The sequence below is a fragment of the Pipra filicauda genome, unplaced genomic scaffold (genome assembly GCF_003945595.2).
Source record: "Pipra filicauda isolate LSUMZ 115617 unplaced genomic scaffold, ASM394559v2 scaffold67_size6003252_pilon, whole genome shotgun sequence".
In the NCBI taxonomy this organism is placed as follows: Eukaryota; Metazoa; Chordata; class Aves; order Passeriformes; family Pipridae; genus Pipra; species Pipra filicauda.
Genome location: NW_024104842.1, coordinates 5,707,037 through 5,727,908, shown reverse-complemented (window position 1 = coordinate 5,727,908; position 20,872 = coordinate 5,707,037). Strand labels below are relative to the sequence as shown.

General features: G+C 36.5%; 1 long non-coding RNA gene across 1 annotated transcript; it reads left to right on the top strand.

Moving 5' to 3' along the window:
• Positions 1-237: 237 nt before the first annotated feature.
• Positions 238-16,314, top strand: LOC113998636. Its single transcript, XR_003544530.2, has 3 exons — positions 238-306; positions 7,837-8,009; positions 16,216-16,314. It is a non-coding gene; the product is annotated as an uncharacterized LOC113998636 (long non-coding RNA).
• Positions 16,315-20,872: the final 4,558 nt, after the last annotated feature.

Below are 20,872 nucleotides of genomic sequence, written 5' to 3'. Positions count from 1 at the left end.
GTACACCCAGCGTGCTGTCGATAAAGTTCTTTGTTTCACTTTATTTGGCCATCTCTGAAATTTTAATTAGAGATATTTGTGATGTTTCTTCCATGTTTGAAGGTAAGTTGGCTATAGCAGGGCTATGTTCTTGGTTCTGAGGAAAAAGTAACCCTAAGAATTGTTGACTGACTGAATGTAGATAAATTATTTTTTTTTTTCAAAGTCTCTAACCCTACATTCATTTTCTCATATCTCCAGGTATGGTTTTATGCTTCCTTGACCCATCTTATCATGTGTGAATATGACTTCCCGTAGAAACCTGAGGTACAGTGTAAGATACAGCTGATTTTGAGATGGTTGTTTTTCTTGTTGTTTTGTTTGCTTGTGGTTTTGTTTGTTTGAGGTTTTCTAACAAACTCTAAAAGTGTTTGTAAAACTTCTAAGGATTTTATGCAGACTTTTGGATTGACTGTATTTTAAATTAGAGTTTTTGTATGGCATTAGTGCTTGAAAGCTAAAAGATGTTTAAACTACTTGTGTATTGTACTTTTGTGTGCTAAGGGGCTTTGCAATGTTCTGCTGTTGATGAAATAGCTTGAACAAGAACAGCCCTTACTTTAAGTGACCTCTTCTTATATTGAGTTGTTCAAAACTTGGTAGCATTTACTGACTTGCTTCCTAATGACGTAAGAGCTAGTCTCCCTTATATTAAGAAAAGAAAATATTTCGTCACTGTCATGTGTCTAGCAAACTTTTTTGGAGTGGTTGTTCCTGTAGATAGTTCATTCATATCTTTGCTGATGCAAAATAACTAAGTTAAGTAACGTATAAGTTTTGTCATCTTCCTCAGACATGGTAATAAAAATATATTTTAAGCAATAGAAAAAGATGTCACTTTTCAACATAAAACACTTTTCTCACTAAAAATTTTCTAACTCTCCTAATTGTTGAGGGGCGTGTAAATCTATTTCTAAATATAGTACTGATTGAAGACCCAAAATTGGTTACAATAAACATGTTAATGTAATTTTTTTACCTACTCTAATGTACAATTTACAAACAACCCCCCCCAAACCAACCAACCAAATCCCAAACAAAAATCCACAAAATCTTTTTTCTGTTTTTCTCCCATTTTTCTCTTCAGAAAAACAACCAGACTGCCAACAGCTTCTCTGGGAAACCTGTTCCAGAGCATTACCACCTTCACAGCAAAGAATTTCTTCCTAATATCTAAACTAAACCTACTCTCAGTTTAAAGCCATCCCCCCTTGTCATATCATACCATGTCCTTGTAAAAAGTCCCTCTCCAGGTCTCTTTCAGCCTCCCTTAGATACTGGAAGGCTGCTGTAAGGTCTCCTTGGAGGCTTCTCTTCTCCAGGCTCAACAAACTCAACTCTCACTAGCCTATCTCTATAGGAGGGGTGCTCCAGCCCTGTAGTCAGCTTTGTGGACTGCCATGGACTTGCTGCAACAGATCCACATCCTTCTTACATTGAGATCTCAGAGCAGGACTCAATACTTAAGGTGGGGAGTCACATGGGTGGAATAGAGGGCAGAATCACCTCCCTCAACCTGCTGGCCAGTCTGCTTTTGATGCAGCCCAGGGTACGCTTGGCTTTCAGGGCTGCCAGTGCACGTTGCTGGCTCATGTTGAGCTTCTTGTCAACCAGAGAAAGCCATCTGTGATCACAGAATATGCCAAGTTGAAAGGGACCTACAAGGATCCCTCTTGGCCAACTTAGTCCAACTCTTAGCCCTGCAAAGGACCATCCTCAGGAGTCATGCTATGGTCCTGAGAGTGTCGTCCAAACACTTCTTGAACTCTATCAGTCTTGGTGCTGTGACCACTTCCCTGGGGAGCCTGTTCCAGCACTCAATGACCCTCTGGGTGAAGAACCTTTTTTCTAATATCCAAGCTAAACCTCTCCTGACACAACTTCAGGCCATTCCCTTGGGTCCTGTCACTGGTCACCACAGAGAAGAGATCAGTGCCTACCCCTCTTCTTCCCCTTATGAGGAAATTGTAGACCACGATGAGGTCTTCCCTCAGTTTCTTTTCTCCAGGCTGAACAGACCAAGTGACCTCAGCCACTCTTCATACAGCTTCCCCTCAAGGCCATTCACCATCTTCATTGCCCTCCTTTGGATGCTCTCTAGTAGCTTAATGTCTTTCCTGTATTGTGGTGCCCAAAACTGCACACAGTATTCAAGGTGAGGCTGCCCCAGTGCAGAGCAGAGTGGGACAATCCCCTCCCTCAACCAGCTGGCGATGCTTTGCCTGATGCCCCCCAGGACATGGTTGGCAAGGAAGGCCTTGGCTGGTGCAAACAGTTTATAAGCATTAGTCAGGCAGTCTAATCCAGCATTGTGTCTTTAGAACATTTAAGTTAATTTTCCTTCTAATTAAGTAAACCTGAAGTATGTCAGTGAACCTTTACCTTCCTGGAATTGAAACATAGAACATAATGTGAGTTGACTGAATTGCTCGCTAATTGAAGCAATCAGTCAAGATAATGAGGGAGGATTTTCTAGTTAGTGGTGGTGGTTGGGGGATAGAAGAGACATTCAGAAACTCATTGAAAGTAGAAACATGATTAGGGGTACAGACTCGGGAGGATTTGTGTTAGGGTTGGCAGTGAAGAAGTTGTGCACTCTTCACTCAGGAATGAAATTTGAAAAGGTTGTTGTTTATGTGTGTTGTACTGAGCTGTTTTATTCTCTTACTAAGCAAATTTTTCTGATATATGGCAACCATAGAATTACTATTGACTTAAATTAGAAAAGTAACTGCAAGTTCTAATTTAAATTGAATTGTCACTTCAGGGTGGAATTTTTACTAGCTTGCTGTAGTTCTTACAAGTATGTGATCTGGATGGTGTTCAGCACTCATTAATCACTTTTGCATACCCATTTACAGCTGGATTTTCAGATCTGGTTTTAAAGTTCATTTAACATGCCTTCCAGAAAGTCAATATGTCAGTAAGTTTTGGTTTGTTTTACATACTCATTCTTCTGGTGGTTTAACTTAGTACAAGTCTATACCGCATTCAAACTTTATTCAGAGTTGGTCAAGACTAGTTTCATTTCAGATTACGGAAAGTAATTCAGGAACACCTGGAGCTGAGATTTATATCCTTACCTAAATTTTGAAAGCACTGTGTTTTTATAGCTCTTCAGAGGAAAGACAGGAACTGCATTAACACTTGTTAGAGCAACAGTTAATGCAATGCTGACTAGAACTTAAAGCTCTCAAATATTAATATTAAAATGTCAAAAAAATAAGGGGAGGGAGACTAAGTTTAAATATTTGTTCTTTAATGAAGGAAATTGCTTTTTCTCCTTTAAGAAAAAAACAGTCATGTTATTTGAGAGACATTATAGTGATGTGAACAAGGCTTGCTTCTTTATTTTCTTCTGATCTGGTATTGAAAGTAAAGACTCAAGTCCTCCTGGAAGTTATTTCACTAGAATAAGTATGTGCAGATTTTAAATCCTCACAGGTTATGTACACCAGTCCTGAACTTGGAAACTGGTTTATTTCTCAATTGAAATATCACATTGAACGTTACCTTGTGCTTAGCTTTTTCTTGTGGCAGATTCAGACCCGGTATGTTGGAAACCTAGATTTCAAGTTGCAAGGATTTGAAAACATCTAACTTTGGTTTTAGTGGTTTTGTGTAGTAATGTTTTATAATTTAGAAAATTTGTATCTACATAAAGTTGTACTCATATTTAAATCCTCCTCCAGACATGGTGAAAATGACACTCTGTGTGGCCTCAGATCCCATAATCTACCTGATATAATTCCCTTGCTTAAAGTAGATAGTAGAAGGCCACTAATTATAGAAATTCTGGCACATTTCAGCACTCCAGGCTGCTTTTCCAAACTGTAAAATAGTGAAATGATTCCATCTTTTACTTTCTTTAGAAAAGTTCAATCGGCTGGAATTGTCATTCGTCACTGACAGCACTCCATTCAGTATCATTTTACTGGAGTTAGGGTGATAAATCATATTCTGCCATTTCTCTGAAGAGTATAAAACCATTCCAGCACTACATCTGTTAAGGATATAGTGCTAGTCTTTCCATGCAGCAGAATTTTGAAGATTTAATCATAACAGCACCATTTAGAGGTGTCTATTCATGTATTTGAATCTTTTGACTAAGAAAGATTGGTTACTTCATGAATGAGAAAGAAATATATCTTGGGATAATCTCTTCTATCCAAGCTCTTTTCTCTATAAAATGGGATTTTGAGATATACTTGTTTAAAATACCTTCAGAAACTTGAAAGCAACAAGCGTTTCCAGTATTTCTGCAGCTGTGTGAAATGTTTTGCACGTAAAAATGAAGGTGATCAATTATGATTACACAAAAGGGGCAAGCAAATTCTATTAAGACTGTCAGCAGAAGTAGGTTTGTAACTTTCTTGAGAAGGATAAAACTTTTTCTATTAAAAGCACCACAGAATAAATGAAAGTCACATATTTGATTTTTTAAATTTTTTTTTCTATGACACTGTGATGCATTATTTTTATCTGCCTCCCTAAATATGTTCTGGAGAAAACCAAATTTTTTCAAGTATTAGAGTGAACTAATGAAAGTTGACTAATCTGTCTCTAAACAGGCTATACTATCTTCTTCTCTACTGCCTAAATCCCCATGACTCATTTATGCATTTTCTTGTCTCCTCTCCCTGTATCCTTTTCTGCCCTTAGCCTAGTTTGTGCTATTAGTAGGTGTTACTCCTTTGCTGCCAATGTGACCCTACTTGGCACGCTTTGATTTGGATTAGACCCAATCTGGCCATGTAGGCTGAATACCTGTGAGTAGTTTGAATGTTTTAGTTCCCCAAACTCAGCAGTTGACAAACTGTTGTTTTTTTAAATTTGATGAATTTAACGTTCCGAAGGTGTCTGTAAATGTGCCAAATATGTGACAAAAAATGAAATCTAATTCCTCTTGTGAGGCTACCATGCTGTTAGTGGGAAATTAGTTTGATAGTATACTTTATCATCTTATCATGGTTTGTAATTTCACACTGTGACTAGTTTGAACAAAATGAAAAGCATTGATGTAATTTGCAACATTGCAGACTGTTGGAAAATGTTTTCAGAGAGAAATATTTTCTACTATTTCTCAAAATTTTATGCTTATAGATGCCTTGCTCTTTTTGACGTGTGTTTATTATTCATATATTTTTCAAGAACTGAAATTTTTTCACTGATTAAATCATCATATATTCTCTTCCTTATGATGATTATTTTTAAGAAAACATACATCTAATTTTTTTTTGTAACGTTAGCTGTGGTTTATCTGATATATTTTATCTGAATATGGAGAAATATGTTGCCTTATGAATTAGAATAACAGGATTGTTCAAAGGAGTTATTAAACTAAGTTTGAAAAAAGTTGGCATGAACTTAAGTTAGGATGCCTAAGCACAAAACTGTCTCTTAAGAGCCACCAGAATTTGAAAGAAACATTAAAATTTATATAATCTAGAGCTCCACGAACTTGAACATATGTTTGTGTCCAGTCCTAAACAGTACTGAGAAGCATTTCAAATTGTCAGCATCCAAACCCAACCAGCTCATTTACACATATTTCCTTCAGACTTGGTCTGTTAGACATCCTTGGAGTCCACTTACTGCACTGATCTGCTTGTAAGATAGCGGAATGCTGTGGATGTATTCTACCTGGACTTCAGCAAAGTCTATCTGCCATGGTATTCTTCTGGAAAAGCTGTCAGCCCACAGCTTGGACAGGTGCACTCATCTCTGGGTTAAAAACTGGATGGATGACTGGGCTCAGAGTGTGGTGGTGAATGGAACTAAATCCAGTCGTAGGATGGTCACTAGTGATGTTTCCCAGGGCTCAGTATTGGGTCCAGTCCTGTCTAATATCTATTGATGATCTGGACGAGGGGATCAAGGACACCCTCAGGAAGTTCAGAGATGATACTAGAGGGTGGAAGTGTTGATCTTCAGGAAGGTAGGAAGACTCTGCAGAAGGATGTGGGCAGGCTGAATCGATGGGCCAAGGCCAGTTGTCTGAGGTTCAACAAGGCCAAGTGCTGGGTCCTACCCTTGGGTCACAACAACCCCCTGCAGTGATACAGGCTGCGGGAAGAGTAGCTGGAAGGCAGCCTGGCGGAAAAGGACCTGGGAGTGCTGGTTGACAGTGGCTGAAGATGAGCCGGCAGTGCACAGGTGGCCAAGAAGGCCAATGGCATCCTGGCCTGTATCAGCAACAGTGTGGCCAGTAGGTCTAGTAAAGTGATTGTCCCCCTGTACTCGGCACTGATGACGCTGTTATGTGTTTTGGGCCCCTCACTATAAGAAAGTTATGTGTTTTGGGCCCCTCACTATAAGAAAGACATTGAGGTGCTGGAGCATATCCAGAGAAGGGCAACAAAACTGGTGAAGGATCTAGAGAGTAAATCATATGAGGAGCATCTGAGGAAACTGGGGTTGTTTCACCTGGAGAAAAGGAGTCTCAGGGGAGACCTTATTGCTCTCTACAACTACCTGAAAGGAGATTGTAACAAGGTGTGAGTTGGCCTCTTCTCCCAGACAACTAGCGACAGGATGAAAGGAAATGGCCTCAAGTTGTGCTAGGGGAGGTTCAGTTTGGACATCAGAAGGAATTTCTTCATGGAAGGGGTTGTTAAACACTGGAATGGACTGCCCAGGGATGTGGTGGAGTCACCATCCCTGGAAGTGTTCAAGAAACAATTGGATGTGGCACTTAGTGGTAAGGTCTAATTGACAAGGTAGTGATCGGTCAGTGGTTGGACTCAATGATCTTGGAGGTCTTTTCCAATCTAAATGATTCTGTGATTCTGTGACTTGCCTTTTGTGTTATGGCTTAGGACATGTAGTATTTTCCTCAGCAGTAGGAATGCAAATATGTGCCTCCCTTTCAGGGACTGTCTTGGCCACCAATCTGTAGTTCACATAAGGAGTGGGGGTTTTGTTTTGTTTTGTTTGTTTTTTTCCCGCTTCACAACTTTCTGGTTCTTATTTCATCATATGTACAACTACAAGATAAACAGTCTTGGCAAAAACAAATGGAATGTAAACTGCATCTCTGTGAGCTCCCTGATGCCTAGACCAGAATTTCATGGATTTTTTTGTCACTATGATCCAGACATTTTCCTCTGGATTGCTTTATAAACATCATCACCGTGGGTGTTTTATATGAGAAAAGTGTCTTCCTTCCAATAGTATGTAGGTACTTGTAATTTGGAGGGTGTTTTCATCTGTGATCAAAAATAGAGAGAGGTATTTTACTGCAGGTAAAACATCTAAACCACAAAGAAGGTTTTATATAATTGGCTTATTCCAGGGAGCAGCTTAAAGGAAGGAAGGAATAGCTGGTGTCAGGGAGGAAATGCATGGGAACATCTTAAACTGGCTTTGCTGTCTGAAGACAAGACAATGTATCATGTAACTGCACTTTAATACAGATGTTTGGATTCCTTTGTATTTCTTTGAGGGAGGAGCTGGTCAAGTGCTTAAGTAGTTCTGCAACACCTCTAAACTTTTTAGATGTGAAATTACAATCTATTGGACTGTTGAGTCCTTCACAGTCCCTGTCAAAATTACGTAGACTCACCAGTACAAACAAAATGAATTGTTATAATGTATTTTAATACTTTTCCGTATAGTCCCAAACACAGCTGTATATTGTCCTACCCAGCAATTAAGGTATTAAAGTAAGGTTATATATGAAAAAAAACCCCAAAACTTAACAAAAACCTATTTACATATGAATCAAAAGATATTAAGTACTTTGGAGACAAGTCTGTGGGTTACTTTTTTCTTTTTTCCTTTTCCCTCTGAGAACAGCTTGAAAAGAAAAGCATAAATTCATCACCCTTGGCCAAAGAGTTCATATTCAGAAAGGCATTTTGGGGGGAATTAACCCTTCTCCCTGCCATTATGCACTTGGATCTCAAGCGCGTACCACATGCTTTCCTGACCTGGGACCTCTGTCAGCACATAAATACGGAGGAAAACAGGTAAGATTATAAAGTGAGTTTTAAATAATTGCTTAATGTAGAAGGGTGGGAACGTGGGGGAAAGTTGCTTAAGGAAGATCAGTGTATGATAGATACTTGCAGGTGGTATGTGCATGTATTTGCTGTTGTCCTTCTTGAGAAGTCCTTGCCAAGAGAGATTATATGCATCAAATTACATTCCCCCGATTTCATTTAAAATTAAACTGTTTTATTCATTTGTCTACATTCAAATGGCATAAACTCAATTGAAATGAGTTCGCTGCCTTTATTTGCAAAGAGCACACTTTATCGTTCTACTTTTCTCTGAACTATTTAATGTTTTCTTTTTAATGTTTTATTTTCTTTTTAGTTGTCTTTTGAATATGTACTCACCTGCTTCAATGGATCCAAAGCTACTAAGAAAAACACCCCTAAATATGTAACAGATGCAGAGGTGAATATAAGTGGAAACAGTTGAATAAGGGAAGCAGACCCAGAGCTGTCATCAAGCTCTTCACAGTCACTAGATTTTTTTTCACCTGCTCATGCAGTGCTTGCTCAAGACCTGTTGGCAGTGACTATATATTTCATCCCTCACCATTTTTTCCCCATCTACCTCACAGGCTTTTTCTGAAAGTTTGTGACTGTATTAGATTCATCCTTAAATCCTGCTAAATGTGCTAAACAATGTAAAGTGGTTGCCATTAAAAAGACAGGTTTATGTGCTGCCGATCTTTTAACTCAAGCCTCCTTCTAAAGTTTGTCCTTGGAGATTCTGTGGAATCCTTCCAACTTATGAGAAACTGGTGTGGAATGGTGCATGTCAGCTTGGTGAGAGACCATTGAAGGGCTAGGAGTTCATTGGTTTGTTTTTCTATACAAACAAAATGAATTTTGTGAAGAAGTGGTGCAGTGCCTTGAGTGCAGTGTCTTGAGTCTGTGACATGGTAATCATAGAGATACCATGATCATATGTGTAAACTTGAGAGCAAAAGGAACGGCATTTATATTTTTTCAAAAGTGTTTTTGAAAGCAATTGATGCTTGCTGTTCTCTTGTTGTTCCATATGTGAGAAGTGAGTTTACAGAGATTTTTCTAGATGTGTGAAGAAATTTCTGGGCAAGATGGCTTTAAGAAAGGCGCAGAGAAGTTTTGATTTGATTACAAAAATAAGTATTCCAGAAATCATAATTTCATGTGCATTCCTTTTCTTCCAAGAGTGTTCTCAGATTCCTTTAAATGCATCAGGCTTTGTTGCCTTATGTACTTTGTGGATACAAAAAAGGAAAGTAGAGGCTTTCAAAACAAGCTTAGAATCTAAGTGATGTGAAATAATAAAGTCAGTTGCATTCTTCATTGTGAATTCCATTTGTTGGTTGCAATAATGTAGTTGGACTGTAACTTATGGAGGGAGGACCTTCTTGGTGGCACACCAGCATGATTCTATTAAGTTAAACCAGAACACTTATAAGGGATTTGTCAGTTCAGTTTCACTGAAGTTCTGCTACGTGTCCTACAGTGCTTGGCAGTACAGTGCTGGAGAGTGAAATAAGCTATAAAAACAGTTATCTTTTTAGGGGCTTTTTCAAGGGCACGTGATATGAATGCCTCTGTTGGCAGCATAGAGAGCATATCCCCAATTCCCTACCAGAGAGTACAGACAGAAAAACAGTTTTGGTCTCCTTTGCTTTCTCTGTCCTCTTTTCTCTATCCCACGTGAAGTGAAATGCAGTACTCCAACAGTCACAGCATTTTTTCCCAGCTAAATTAAGCAATAGCATTTCTGCAATTGATGGTGCACATTCAAAGGTGTTTTGTAGTTTGCAGTGCTTATTGAATTGATCTGTCTGTGTTCAGTATGACTTTGATTTTCTTTCCAGAACTGAGCTACTGAGTCCTCTACTTTTTATTCAACAGACCACTTGAAACCACACATATTTCTTTTTTACGCAATCTAGTGGTCACTTGCCTGTACAGAGACAGAACAGGACAGTAGTGAAAGTTAGTTGGTTGGTTCATGTTATATTGTGCAATTCCTTTCCCTCTGCTTAATATAAGCCTCTAAATATAAAGTTCACCTAGCTTTGCTGTAGAGAGAGAGAGAGACCGGTTTCTCTGTTTGTGCGTGAGTGCTGTGTGTCGGGCATATAGACAAATTATAAGTAGAACTTTATTCTCCTTTGTTTGCAGCCTCATTAATTCTATATGGTTCAGAGTTTTAAGTGTGCATAGAAGTAACCATTCACTAAAACACATGCACCCAAGCAATCTAGATGGTAACTGTTATTTGTTTTTATGCCAATGCTATTAAAATAAAAGGAGTGATTTATTAGGGATGAACAGAGTTTTTATGGCCATGTCAGTCTTGCACACGTTTATAAGGTTGTTTAAGTATCAATACTCACAAGTTTAACTCTTTGTTTTATTATGTGTAAAGAAGTCTGGAGCAGGTCATTCCTTGCACAATAAGTGAATGGTATTTAAGAGAATATTAAAGTCCTGTTATTTGAGGAAATGGCTTGTTGGATTTTCTTTAAAGTGTCTGACCTCCTGTACAGCCCTTAATTCAACTAATTTATTATTTTTTATGCAATATTTTTGTCTGATATGTATCACTATTGTGTGAGAATATCCTTGTGTCAAAGGAAGTTTAGCAAAGTGTTAGCAAAACAGTCAACATGTTTGTAATTTCTCTCAGAGATACAGACTTGTAATTGTTTGGTGTGATACATTTTCTGGACACCTGCAGAAATTATAACAAGAAGGAAGGGAGGCAGAAAGAAAACTTGTTTTGGGGTATTGATCGTGATACAGAATTAATGCTGCTGCTTGGTCTATTCTTGTCTTTTCATTCATAATTTTCTGTTGTTTCAAGCTGTACTGAAAAGGAGAGAGATAAATAGATAAAGACATTTGCATATGTAGAAAGTATAAAGAATAATATATGTGAAGAAAAACAATTCAGTCTATGAAAACTTTTGTCTTGCTTAGACAGTTTAAATATTTAATGAGCAGTTAGACAGTTTAAATATTTAATAAAATACTGTGATCTTATGTCTTTTGAATAGTGTCTAACTAAATTAACATTGTGGGGTATAGTTAATTACTTTATTAATTAATGCTTTGAACATTGTAAACATTCTCTAATGTACAAAAATGCAACTCTTCTGAGAAAACTGCCAGTAAAATAATTTGAATTTAGAAGTCACAGAAAAGGCAGGAATGACTGCTCTTATAAGGCCTGATACTGTACCACCGAAGTCTGTGGCAATATTATCTTGTGCACCAATCACTTAACTTTGAATAAACTGTACAATTTCTCTTTAAAAGAACACCACAGTCATTTCATATTTAGGAGAATTTGAAGGCTCAAACTATATTTGGGAATCTCAGCAGAACAAAATTGTAACTTTTAGGAGGAATGCTTAAAAAATAAATCCTTTAAAGAAGGTTACTGGTTTCTGCATCCTGAAAAACTGTTCAATGTCCAAGAGTATAGCACTGAAGGTATTGTGTGTGCCACTAATACAAGCAACATGTAGAAAGTAGGAATTTTCCTGAGATACACGTAGGAATAAATGCAAAGTCAAAGCCCTAAAGCAACTCAGAATTACTTAGCTCTCTTGATGTCTACAGCTTTTCTTAATAGACACTACTTTTACTTACCTGAAAGTGGTTATTCTTACCTTGACACACATATATAAAACTTTTATGAGTTTCAAGAATCTGTGAGAAATTATGCAAGTATACTGTGGAGAAAAAGGACACAAAATCCCCTAAAGGTGGATGTTTAAATAATACAGAGAAATCAAATCCTTATTGAACAGGGCATGGAGCCATGGTCCTTTCAGACACACTGAGTTGAGAGCTCTAAAATATTAAAGTGATTTCTGATGTCCAGCTCTAAAGCAATAAAAATGGATCTTCATATTTTTATGTATGAATACTGGGCTTATATGATAATAATGGCCATCAGGAGGATGTTGCACATTTGCAGACCTGCCATTTTCAGTGCTGATATGCTACCCATATGTTTCCTTCTGCAGTTTTGAGACCACTGAGGTTGTATAAGAGCAGCTCTTGTTCATCCAACCTTTGAGTAATCTTCTTCAGCTGAGTACAAGCATGGCAGTCAGGACTTGTCTTGAAGGATTGCTTTGAAATCAACTGTCACAGTTTGCTCTTTGTGGCACAGCAACTTAATTCTGTTCTGTTCTGAATTAAAGGAAAGCATAAAGTGTCTTGAAGTAGTTTTAAAAGTAGGGAAAAAAAAGACCTTTCATAACAGGTGGCATTATGCTTGATTCCTGGCTTGGATATCTTTGGAAGAAGGGCAATGTAGTAACAGAGATGCTCGTTTTTAAAATTAATTTTTTTAGAGTAGATTTTTTTCCATGACAAACCCGCCTTATTATTATCTCTGCACGAATGAATGATGAATTAAAAAAAAATAAAAAGGGTAACATGAGGATTGAGAAGCATTCTTTGAACTGGAAGTGATTTTGTCAAAATCTTGAAGGGTGGTATTTGTTTTGACTTATAGCTTGCAGTTTTTTATTATTAATTTTAAGGACACTTAGTTCTCAACTTGCCTTTATTACATAATATCAGCTTTCCATTTTATACAGCCTGACAAAAAATATTAGAATATATATCTAGGAACATGAAACTTTGCACCTGCTTTTTAACATCAGATAAACTTTTGTAGGCAACTACAGAGGAGTGCAATCCCTGAATTTGTTATTCTCTAAAACCAAGCAAGCTATTTGATAGATTTGAGGGAGTTTTGCAGAGCAGAGCCCTTAGAGATGCCCTACAAATGATTCATTATTTAGGGCCTAAACCTATTTTCTCCAGAAATTCCTATTCAGACAGTTATTCTGATAACTATGTTAACTGACAGCATGCCTGTAATAAATGTGGATAGAGCCTTCCTTAATCTTCGTTCGCGAAGCCTAGCCATGAAAATGTTAACTGAGTGAGTAGAAAGTATTATTGCAACAATAGAGCTAAACTATCATCTCAGAATATTTCTTTGGTTGATTCTAATTCTCTGCAGTTGAGCAGACATAGAGCCTACAAGTCTAAGCTGAAGCTGGAAAACAGTTTCTGCTACTTAATACATTGTGAGTAATTTGATATTTAGACACTGGAAAACTATTAAGAATACAGTCAATATTAAGAATTGACAATAGAGTCAGTTTTGGTGAATCTGGCCTGTAGCTCTAGTTTTTCAGGATACCAGTTTCCTTTTAGTTCCTGGGAGCTTCAAACCAAAACATCTAGGATATTTGGCATTAGCATGTATGGAACAATTTTACCAATGTATTCTATAAAGTGAGAGACAGATCTACTCATATGAGTAGATGAGTACTGGATTGCACAAAACAGAGTGAAGTACTTCCATCTGCAGTTAAATAGATAAAATAATTTAACTCTTAAGAAAGGCAGATAGTCATATTTATGTGTAATATATGGTCATCTATAGATCAGATTATCTGCTTCCTCATAATTACTAATTTATGTTAAATTAGTTTACCCCCTGTGTAGCACCTATATAATGGTTTCTGTAATATTCTATGGAATTATACATACTCCCTGATAAAGGGAAAACTAACAATAAACCCAGCTATTCCACTGGAAAAGACAGAAAATTAATTTCATTATATGTAATGAAAATTCTGTCTTTTTTGGAATGAGTTTAAGTGCAGCTATCAGGGACTTCATGTAATTAGATATGTAAAAATGTGTTCTGGTGTTCTGCTGTATTGTGGCTTTAACTGCAGGATCTGAAGAATTTGCCTAACAAATAGCCAAGAACTATTCTTTGTGGGTTTTGTTTGTTTGCTGGCTGTTTTTTTCTTTATTTGTTTTGTTAGACATGTGAGGGACCTCTGATATGTGATATGTAGATTTAAGTTTATGCCTATCCCCAAGGTTTGAAACATTCCAGTCATGTGTTTCTTATCAAATATATTAAGAAGCACTGTATGTATTTATCCATACAGCATGTGATGAATTCTGAAAGTCTTCAAATTTGTCTGAGCTAAATTCAAGGTGGAATTTCTTTGGATTTAACTGAATTCTGAGAACAGGTTTTATTTTTCTTTGAGTTGTTTTCATTGAGACACCTTTCACAGTAGCGTTGTATGTTTCTAGTTTACTTTCAGTTCAGTTGGTGAGATACAACTGACATCTGGTCTACTGTCAGGATATGCCAGATGATTATTACCTTGCAGCATATTTACCATCAACACACTGAATTATTCCAAAACATTTCTGCATTTTCAACAACACTGGAAGAAATGACTGAATGACCTTAAGTATGTGAAAGTGATGAATAGCTTTCCAGAAAGTTAGACATCCATTACTCCAATTAGATATCTGTCAGTTGGTACTGACAGATGAGAATTAATACAAAATGATTGGCAAGAATATTAATTCTGTGCATATATTTTGTACCTATATGTTTATCTATCACTGCAGTAATACAGACACTCATGTTCACAACATATTGAGCTCTACTAAAATAATCACATCTTCTAAAGAGTAGGAATTCAAAGAATAAGTTGTAACCGGGTACAAATAGTTAAATGTAAAACTCTTGTTACCATTCTAATTTCGTTGAGAATTGAATTAGTTCCCTTCTTAATGCATTTTGGTTATTTGCAATCAAATTTCACGTGAGAGGAACTTTGTTTTTTTAGCACTATAATCCAGTCATTCCTCCCATGACAGATACCTATTTCTCCAAAAACTAGAACAATGACAAAAATATTAGCACGCTATTTTATAATTTCATCCTTTATCTTTAGATCAGCCTTAAAACAGCATTTATTTTGTGATAACACAATTGGAAAATATACATATGACAACATATATTTGTTTAATTTATATAGAAATGAGATTAGTTTGTGACAGCATTTTGCAAATGACTGAAGTACTGCAGTCTAGTGGAAATTATTTGACAAAGACTTTTTTTATGTACACTATTAAAGTATGTTATACATTGTTCAAGACAGTATATTTGGTCTTAGACCAAATGTATGCATATACATTTTTGTGTAAATGTGTAAGAAAAGATTGAATGTTTCTAAGTAATTATTTTCATGCTTGTTATAATTTATTGAAATTTAATAAACAGGCAGGTTCAGAATTTCTCACACTTGTACCTGGATTTATCCTATCTTCATTTGAAACTTTCCCAGAACCTAGTTCCCCTTCACTTTCCTCTCTTGTGCCAAAAATCCCAGACTCTTATGAATATTGACCTAACTTGGACAATGGTACCTTCCCCAAAATATCTCTGAGAAAATAACTTCACGGTCTTGAGATGGGGAAGACTATCGTACATGTTATTTATTGATTAGTATTTATTTTTTAAAAATAAACCTATTAAATAGAAATTTCTTATAATTTTGTTATTGTTTCTCACAACTGGATCTGAATCAGGGGGAGATGAGGATTTCTGAATCTGGTAGTTCATCATAACTGAGAGGGGTCTTACTGGTTGTTACAATTTCCACTCAAGTAAAAAATGTTCCACATCTCCCACCCCACTTTGCCCAGTAATCTTCTTTGCCCCATACCTGATGGACAAAGGTTGGCTTGTTTGTGTTTTGAGGGCAAACAGGACTGAAATGGACTCTTTTTTTGGCATTCGGGATCTTAGAATTCAGTAGTCTTCCTGCTGGTGACAATAGAGAAACACTGCTAAGAAAATGCTGTATAATCTTCCTGAGCTCAAGAATGCCAAAGTATTTTTTTAGACCTCTTTGGGAAATGTGATGTGCATAAAGATGTATTCATACTCATAGTGGCCTGTGGAAGTATGGTAGAGATGGATAAGGGAGATTAACTTGAAGATAGAGTAGGTCCAGGTAAAAATGTGAAAGACTTGAATACATGTTTTTTAAATATATCAGACTGACAGCCCATGAAAGAGGCATTAGTTTGCAAAACTCCAGACTTGTATCCCAACTGTAGTTTTGCTGCAATTATTGTTCATGCTGAAGAGTTTTGTAGCCTATGTTATGGTATTTTGCTTTTTAACTTTTATGGGTAGTTCCTTCAAAATTATCTATCTCAATATAAAGCATTTAATGACTAGAAAACTAGGCAAGTTCTTATCCTTTTTCCGAGTCTATCTTATATAACACTAATTGTAACTGATTAATGATTATTTACCAGCCCTGTGTGAAAAATACATACCTTGTGGTTCTTACAGGCTACACTGGGAAGGAAGTGTGTTTTAACCTGGAAAGGATGATGAAGTGCTTCCTTCATATTCACAGCTAATCCCACTCTGGTCATGAATTCTGCTCCATTACAGCTCCTCTGAGGGTGAGAAATGTACAGGTGTTATTGGTGGCCTTATTGGAAATGCTGAGCAGGTGATGGATAAATTGTAGGTGGGAAGATGTGTTTGAAAGGGGGATTTTACAAATCTGGTTCTGGAAAATAAGAATATTCCAATTGGTCGCTGAGATGCATTCAGTGTAATATGATTTTTCTCTCCAAGTTGCTGGTTTTATCTGAGTTGCACTTTGAACTACAAGTTCGGTGCAGAATCTGTCTCATCTTTTTTATGTTATAGAGTAGGAAAATGAGTTGAAGTTAAATTAATACTGTTTTATTTAAAAAAAAATAAAAGTTTACGTGTCTGATAGGTAAGAGCAGCATACTAAAGAAACAGAAATTTCCCTTCGAAATGGTGTTTGATCCAGCAAAATCCAATAAATGGAAAAGGGATACATTCCACAAGGTGGCGGTGTAGGTGCATTTTTTTAACTTTTCTGAGCTAAAATAAATTGTTCTGCAAAACCCAAGAGAATGTTAGAGGTAACGTAACAACTTATAGCTGCAAGTAATTGCTATGTGTTTTATTATTGTAATTAGTCAGATCCTGGGTGACACAGTAACTTCCATTACTCCTGCATTTTAGTATGATTTATTTAAAATACATATAACTATTTTTTACCCTTTGTGTTGTGGTTAGAAGTCATAAGCGCTCTGAGCAATGAAGTGTCTGTTTAGATAATGCACGGTGAAGGAACACAAAAGATGATGAGAAACTTTTACACCTTTTAGCCCAAAGGTAAAATCAAGGGTAAGGTTTATCATCAAAACATACAAAGTAAAAGCTTCTATGAGGAAAAAATATTTTGTTTTGATGTTAAGAAACAAAATCCTCCCTCATAAGTATTATTGGCTTTTAATTGTCCTACATTTTTTCAAGATAAGGCTGATAGGTTTTTTTGGGGGAGGTGAGTTCCCCCTGTGGGTTCCCCCCTCACTCCCTCCACTTATAAGTTAGTTGAGGGTTTTACCTAATTCCTCTGCTCAACGTAGAAAGGTGTCTTCCATAAGTGTTTATATCTGTGTGAATTTTGCTGCGGTGTATTTCAACCAGACAGATCTCTCTCTGGCCAGTCAGAGTCGAATTTCATGTGCACCCACAATACATATTCTGATCTTTAAAACTCCTTAATCATGGAGATATAGTGCAAACTTCACAAGAAAATACTAGTCTATACTACTTGTAGCAGTGTGTCTTGGAGAATGTCAACCTCACAAAACTATTTTGCCAAAACCCCAGCTTTTCATCCATGCCATTTTAGAGGGTCTCCAGCATAATGGCTCATTGTGCACATGAGCAGCTGGTGCATCTGCAAAGGACTGGGAAACACAACTGGGAGGCACTGAAGATGGCTGGGAGCCCTGCTCTCCAGAAAGAGCTACACAGGATATCTGCTAGGTCTTCTAATCTAAGAACTCCCAAAAAGGGCTTAGATAGGTATTGTTTTGAACAGAGCTGGGAGGCAACCAAAGAGCCATGAGCCTTTTCTTTGATATTATGAGATGTTAATATATGTTCTGCCACACTGCTTTATAGCTGGTTTTAGATTGTTCAGTTGAAAAAATCAGGAATAATTGTATTTTCTTGTGGCCAAAGAAGGGAGTTTTCTCTCTTGTTTGTTTGTTTGTGAGATCTGACTGTTTTCATTTGTACAAAACAAGTGCACACATTCAAAAGAAAATGAAGGACTCTTAAAGTCCTAGTATTTAGGATATTATAGACTATAGAATATTTTGAAGTCTTGGAAATAAGCTATTAAAATTTAGATGAAATAACATCTTTAGGCACTCAAAAGAAATTTTCTAGGTCACTGTCTACATCACAGAAAAACAAATTATTGTAATACACTGTGTATTTGATACTTATGATATAGAGCAGAAAAAAAACAATTAATTTTTCAGTCAAAACAACAAATCATGAGAATATAAGGCTGAAAATTAAACATAGTTGTATTATCTCAGTTTTTTTGAAAATGAAAGGGAACTCCTACTATTCATAAGCAGTCAGCAACTGAGTTTTCATGTCTTACAAAGCAGGAAAATGAGCATATTATATTTTGAAAATATAACTTTTGGACTGAAAAAATAGAATATTGCAAACTGGAGAGTTAATACTGTTTTTTGTTTGAATTTGATTCACCAAATGTTTGAGAATGGACTTCTGTGAATTATTGTACAATCAGAATTTCTATGTATAGGATGTGTAGTCCTTGTCTTGGATACCCATTTACCTGTGTGTATTCTTAAAGGCCTCGTAGTGCATTCAGTCCTCTAGTTGTTATTGACTGCTATCTATGTTATGAGCTTAGAAGCAAGGCAGGATTATGCTCTTAAATAATAAAACCTATGATGTACAAGTATTCCATGCATGTTGTTCTGGTTTTTTTACTAGATGTGTGGAATCAACTTAGTTCTGCCTATACTTATGTTATCATTGTATGAGAAATAATGAAAACACTTCAAAACAAGGTAGGTGGAGAGGCAGAGAGGTTGGAGGTTAAACATTTATCAAGCAATGTATATGACTGTAACATGTTTTTGGAAGTTGAATGCTTTGTTATACACATCAGGAATCAGTAAATGGCAGGAAAGGTTTAAAAGTTAAACTGAATTTGCTGACTTTTCTCTTTCTCCCACAAAAGGAGAAAAAACAGCATTACCTTACAACAATGAGGTCTTCTGGCATCTAAGAATTTCTGCATCCAGTGATATCTTGCTCTAATCAGTATAATAAAAATTGTCTGTCCACTGATAAGTGCTCCAGATGGCTTTTGCACAGTGCTTGAGAGCTTTCAGTTAAGGTAAGTGATCTTATCTGTAAAATAATTTAGTTATTTAATTTTCTAGAATTTGATTAAAATATGCAAATGTGCTCCCCCCCCACTTCTGTTCCCAAGTACCTGAAAAGGCAAATATACATGTGAAAAAAATAAAGGTCTAACCACGTCAGTGTTCCTTGCCCAAATAGGGAATTAGGAGCATATAAAATCTCTAGTGTATAATTTCTGTTGATTTCAATTTGTAGAATTATCATTGAAGTAGAAGTGATAGAAAGTTTTTTGTTTGTTTGGTTGTTTTTTTTCTTGAGGAATGTATGGGTACCATATGATTGCTGCAGAATGCAATCTGACAGTGTAACAAACTCAACTGTATCTTAAAATGCCATTAACTCATTGTTAAGCTGCTTTGCTCCAAATTAAGTTTAGCTATAATGAAAAGCCAGAATGTGAAGAGTTAGGCTTCCTACAACTCGATTTGACTACAGCCATGGGAAAGTGTCAAAAATTGAGAGGAGCTTCATTAAGAAGGAACCATCTTTCATCACCATGTCAAATGTAATAGTGTATCTGTATTGAATACCTTGCTGTGTTGTAGCAGTGCAAAAAAACTATGCTACAGTCTTGGAGGCCTAAGAAGTTTATCTTTGTCCTTTTGGCCTATTTCTTATCTGGCTGGCACAAACACATCCGTGTGGACTTCAGGGAAGTGTTGAGGCTTTTAGTTCTTTACACAGGTACGTTACTGATTAGTAAATGCAGCTGTTCTGCGTGTCGTATGTCTCCACAAGTATATTGAGATAAGATGGAAAGAACATCTTGCCAGTGTATGGAAGATAGCCAACAAAGAATATGATTGGTTAATCCCAACAACCAAACATATTTGGTGCAAATATGTTTACTATTTTAGTGCCCAGTAGGATTTATGTTATATTACCTAGGTTATCGTACAGCTTCAATGTGCTTCTTAAATTTATATCAGCTTCTGAAGCTGGTATGATGTTCGTGAACTTTGCTAGTTGACTGGCAATTATTGTAGTGAAAACTGTTTGACAATATGTTTGTCAGTGAAGTCATGGAAATTTACTGTACAGGTCAACTACTGTTGTTTGCTTAGCATATTTCAGTACCTTGTTGAGGTCTCAGTCACTGCCCTGAGGAATTTACAATCAAAGATAAGTAGAGATAAGAAACCCACATTGAGTTTACTTGGCTGAAAATTGTTAGACAAACATGACACATCAGGCATGATGGATAACATATACCTTGCATTCCAGAATTATTAAGCCAATGAAAAATAATTCAAATATATAAATTAAATACAGGAAGAATTAAATTGGAATTAGGACTGGAGGAATACTGTGGAAAATGAGGTAGCTTGCATTGCCCAGTGAAGCTTTAAAAGGAGTGGAATTTTATGTTAAAAAAATAATATAAAAGCTGCAGAAAGGATTATTTTATTCTTCAGAGGAAACTGTTTACATAGATAAGTGGCCCGGAAAGGGTTGAGTTTCAGTAATACACGTAAAAGTCAGAGTGAGAGAATCAAGGCTTAATACTAAGACATTTTCAATTATTCTTCAGTGTTTTGAACAAAAAACAACAGATATGAACTTTGTGTGGGAAATTATTTTTCTGACTGCCTTCAGAAAATATTTTTTTTTTGAAAACAGTTTGTCTCATTTAGTTTATTGGGTCAGTGGGGCTGAGTCATGAAATGTGTCAATTTCTTGGCAGCCTCAGTGCCAG